At 44.1% G+C, this 5,404-nt stretch overlaps 1 long non-coding RNA gene across 1 annotated transcript; it reads left to right on the top strand.

Annotated features, from left to right (window-relative positions):
* Positions 1-262: 262 nt before the first annotated feature.
* Positions 263-4,637, top strand: LOC143528394 (uncharacterized). Its single transcript, XR_013134447.1, has 4 exons — positions 263-415; positions 501-546; positions 2,173-2,303; positions 3,115-4,637. It is a non-coding gene; the product is annotated as an uncharacterized LOC143528394 (long non-coding RNA).
* Positions 4,638-5,404: the final 767 nt, after the last annotated feature.

Consider the following 5,404-nt stretch of genomic DNA (forward strand, 5'->3'; position numbering starts at 1 on the left):
GCCTGTAAAACCAGGGGCGTAGGGCTGAGTCAGGGTGCGCTGGAGTGAGATGGAGGGGGTGGAGGGATCACGTCCAGCATGGCCGATTACCGGGCGTAATGGCCATGCCTTCGCCTCCTGTTTTACACCCCTCCCAACGCCTGATGAGCTGCGAGCACACTCACATCCACCGCTCAGCTCAGCGCCGCACCTCGTACGGGACGCAGGATTTGAGGGAGAGGGGAGGGACTCGGGCGGCGCTGCCTAGCAAAACAAGCCCTCATCCGCCCACTCGCCTGCCTAGGCTCACGCACAATTGGGTGTACTTGGGTGTGCGGGTTTGGAAGCGTTATATTGAAAACAGTCCTGCAGCTGTACCCGGGTGTTGGATGTGTGCTGCGATTTCCTGAGCACCTCATGCTCATCAGGATCAGGGGTAATGTGGCTAACCAATGCAATCCAGTGTCCTGGGATATTTTTGCCAGTTTGGATCTGACTGTCACATTTGCTCTCTCCACCAGTGGTGTCAACTGAGGGTGGTTCATGGTGCCAGGCCTGGATATAGGGGTGAGATGTTTACACCTTTACGAAACTGATTTTAAGTCATAAGCTTTGCAATATAAACTGTATATACATGTATTAACAGTGTATTGTGTATGAAGTATACAGTAGCTGTTAGATCACTTTCGATGTCAGTGCACCACAGATTTAAAGTAAAAAAATGTGAAATAATCATGCAAATACAAATACATTTGCAAAATGCAAATACATAACAATTCTACTTATGTATGGTATGCAGTAATTGTGTTCCTCTCCACAGGCTTAGACCTCATCAGTGAGATGTAGATGTGTTTAACTATATGCTCATAGTGCTCTGTGCAAACTAAGCCTAATAAGTCTCTCTCTCTTTCTCTCTTTCTCTCTTGCGTTCTCTCTTACCAAATTAAACATAGTGAGTGCTTTAATCCCGTTGACAGGAATGCTGAACTCTGGGTAATTAAGTTCAAAGATGTCGACTAATTCATTTACCAAGAGATTGTCATAGCATCCGCAGACAGAAACTTCATTGTTTTGGCTCTGCTGGTCTGGCGAGGATCCTAATGTTGTCCTGAAGGCCTGTTTAAATATTCGCTGGTGTGTGTTTTGAAAGAAATCCCAAAAATGGAAGGAGGAGGGGGAACGTTTCTACTTGGGAAACATCATCATTCACTACATTCAAGTGTCTGAAGGCTTTATGGGAAACATTACATGGACAGTATTGTTACAACATGTCTGTGAAGGCCACAGCAGGAAAATGACGGGACCCTCTCAACCCCCCTGTCTCTCACCACCAGGACGAGCAGAAGACAGCACTAACAAATCTGTGTGCATCCTTTCTCTTTAGGCTCTTTTGGAAGAATATGCTGTGGGAGTAATTACTGCCCCAAACCGCAAACAAGCAAGAAATCGCTCAGTGACCTTTCAAAAGAAAAACCAGATAAGAAAAGTAAAGAAAAATAATATAAATAAAAGCCCCCCACCCCTTATTCTCCTAAGCATGAAGAAAAATAAACAAAGTTTAAAAGAAGACTCCTCCAAGCTAGCATCTGAATATCGATCTGTAAAACTGTACAACACTGTCAAATAACACACAAGCTGCTCTCTCACAGAGATGGTAGTCTGTCCTGGTCTCCTAAGTGCTAACGGTGAGGAGGAGGAGTTGAGCTCCACATCAGTGCTGTCCTTTGATTCCTGGCGCTACTGCAACCGACGAATCGTCCACTGATTCCAATCGCTATGCACCTGCATTTAATCAGCAGAGGGGATAAACGCTAGTGGATACAGTACTGAACAGTATGGAATACATTAACCCAAGATATTTCTTAAAGCACATGAAGCCAAATGTCTACTCCCTGTTTCATCGGAGGGGTGGTGGAGGGGAGAGGTGGGTGGGGGGTTTTTGTGTGGTGGGGGTTCTGCATTAGCTCTTGCCTTATCTGGGAGTTTTATCTCTCCCCGAGAACAATCAACGGCAGGGGGGGGGGCTGGAGGGTAGGTGGGGGGTTTGATGGTGAGGGACCGTGTTTGCCTGTGGCTTATCAACAGGGTGCTCTGGCTCTTTGCTGAAAGTCCAGAAATGTTGTCTCAATGTTACCTGCTGAACTGCAGGCAATTTCTATTGTTTTCTCTGCATATCTCTCTCTTCTTGGACAGACCTGACAGTCTGGGGGGATGAGACTAAATTTTTTGAGACTGTCGCACCGAGCAGTGAGAGTGTGCTAACTGGCGTGAGTGAGCTCACATATCAGCGGGCAGTGGAACCCTTACCTTTCATCCCAACCAGGGTGAGATACAAAGTAGTGTCCCCATTCTTTAGTTCTTTCTTTATTTTTAAATATATTTTAATATTCGGGGGGTTTCAAAGTGCTCCGTAATGTCGTTTACGCCCTACCCCCAAAACCTTCAAAACTCTTCAGTTTGTGTGCAGTTGTACAATAGGAGCAATTTTAATGCTTGGTAATTAAGGCCCAAACAAAACGTCCCCCAAAGGATGTGATAAATGGCAAACGTATTACCAGCTATGGCACCCAAGGGACTGATACATAAATATTAATCCTGTTGCTGATGGCCCTGAGGCCTTCGCATTCAAATTCCTTCATTTTAAAGGAAGACAGTGAGGGGACAGGTGGCTCACAATTGGCCAAACCATGAGTGCTGGTTCACACGTCTAATAAAAAACAGCCTTTAACAAATCACGGACTTGTAATGAAAAAAGGGAAGAGTTAGTAAATTAGCAGATGGGGCAGAGAGTTGAATTAAGGATCTCATCTGTTAGTTTAATAGGGGATGTAGTTGGTGTATCAGAGCCTGAACAAATAGCTTCGGATGGAAAAGGCCTTCGTGACTATGGTGTTTTAAAAAACAATAAAAGAAATCATAAAAGTCTCGGCTTCTAAATTTGCCTGTTTATGGCACAGGCGACATTTGGAAAAATGCCATTCGTGTGGATTAAAGGCCGATACAGACAAATGCAAAGGAGGGGCCACTACAAGCTAATGATTATACATCACACACGTATGACAAATTACTGCTTTCATCTCCTGTGGTTTCATTAATATTACTTTTTTGCCGCTCCTTGCTTCTCCATTACCACAGTGAGGTTGAGCTAAGAGCCGCGTAAGGAGAAAGGGCAGCAGGAAGACTGTGGACAGCAGACAAGCAGGAGACAGAGCAATTGATAAAACAAAAAAAGAAAAAGTGAACGTCCAGAGTCGCGCTCGTGATGGATGGTGTACAGACGGGTGGAGCTTCCGCCCCCCACAGAGAAGACATCATTTCCCATCAGCCTGATGGAGGAAGCCTCAAACAGGAAACGGGGAGTGAAATCATCAAATGGCTGCTGGTGAAACGAATGGAATTCCTTCCTGTGGGGTGACAGCTTTCAGAGGCTGATGTGAACTTCTCATGTAGTAATGTTTACCTGATTATTGGCTGCTGTAAGCATACCGTGGAGATTAACTGACCCGTGCTTGACTGATCTTCTATTGTTTTTGGGGTTCAAATGTCTGGAAAACACATTTTCTTCATTTTGGGGATTACTGCAATCATTTGAAGTATGCAGAAATTAGTGCAACATAAAACATTCAGTGTAAGTACTGAAAACTTCTTTGTAACTTAATCTAGGAGCATTGGTGAGTCGAACACACAAGTTGAATCAATTTCCCCACAGTACAACTTGAGAAGAACAACTTTGCACATCTCAGGAGTGTCTCAAATTATTTCTCAGCGTTAAGATTTCAGCACTCCATGTGATGCAGTCCACTGACAACCAAATCCCCTTCATTAGCAGTCCTGACTCCATGATGGAGATATCTCTTGGCAGGTCAGCGGAACAACCAAAGCGAGCATGTGCACCATCAGCTCCACCTGTCTCCTCCCTTGGTAATGCATGTCCCCCGAGTCTTCCATTAAAGACTCTCATCTGTGGGCTTGGCTGTCAGACGCCAGCTACTCTCTGCTGCGGATCTCAACCAACATCCGCCGCTATTGTTTTCCCGGCCTTGCCATTGCCACGATAACTTGTAAGGGGAGAAAATAAGAATGCCGGCCCCTCTGAGGAGCTGGATGAGATCATTTGATATGGATTCCATTCAGAAAGAACCGTGTAGGCTTGGCCATCAGGGACCAAATATCAGCGTTGGAGGCAGACAGCCAGAGATATACATGTGATGTTTTTATAATGGCAGAGCATTCCCTGGACAAATGCACATAATGTTACTGGGATCATGTGGCTGTGGAGAGGAGTGTAAACTAATTAATTATGTGGTTTTCTCTGGGACTTTAACTTGGGGGAAAAGGCTCCAGTAACATGACATGATGAAGAATGCAGAGACGTCTTTTTTTTTTTATTTACCGCTCTTTCAAATGGCTACACGCTTCCTATAGAGATTAACCACATTCATTAGGGTGCTGGACTTTTTGTTTGTTTGTTTGTTTTGTTTGTTTGTTTTTTGCAGAGGGGAGGGGGGTTTGTTGTAGGTCCACAATCTCAGACAACAATGCTGCTCTAATGTATAGTGATTTTGCTTTCTTATTCAATTTGAAACAATTAGACTTTTTTTTCTTTTTAATTATTTACTATACACAGGAGCAATGGGTAATTACAGCCAGGCCTCTAGGTGTCCATGGTTAGCCAGGTTATTTCAAATAGTGTAATCTGTAGTCACCTTTAAATTAAAATGTTACAAAATTGTAAATGGTTCTGGTGGTTGTTTCTTTGACTAATTAAAGGTATCATTAGTGCTTGATATTTTAATTAACGCTTTGGGCTGCGTGGAGTAGAATTTTGCTCCCTCTTACTGAATTCTTAACTTAATGGGTTGAAATGTTAGCAGCTTAACTTTTTGCTAGTTATTGATGTCAAATAAGTACAACAATGCCATAAAATAACACATAAAAAATGTTTTTATAAAGATTCACTAAAAGCCAGAGCAGTCCGATGGAGGCTTTCTTTTCTCAATTTCCTTTTACCACAGACGAATTAGCCCTGCCTGCCATGGCACAGACTGGCTGAAGCAAGTGAGGAATTTCAATTGAATTACATCACTTTGTGCCTGTGCAGCAGAGGTCTTTACCCCCGAGGCCGTGCTCAGTGGAAGTTTCTTCAAAGAAGTCAGCCTTATTATATCCATCTATTAACCATGTGCGATGTAGGGCCACGGAGGATCACCTCCCCTTCCCCACACCTCCTCTCTGATTCAGGCTCTCGTTTACAGCGTGGGGCACGGGGGTAGCATTATTAAAACAAATAAACAAACAGATAAGGCACGAGTCTTGAAACTTTACCCCTCTAAAAGACCGGAGTATTCTGACTGTGGACTACTGCTGCGAGGAAGTGTGTGGACGAGAACAGATGACTACGCTGACTCGGACGTGAAACAGATGG

Source organism: Brachyhypopomus gauderio, chromosome 12 (assembly GCF_052324685.1).
Source record: "Brachyhypopomus gauderio isolate BG-103 chromosome 12, BGAUD_0.2, whole genome shotgun sequence".
In the NCBI taxonomy this organism is placed as follows: domain Eukaryota; kingdom Metazoa; phylum Chordata; class Actinopteri; order Gymnotiformes; family Hypopomidae; genus Brachyhypopomus; species Brachyhypopomus gauderio.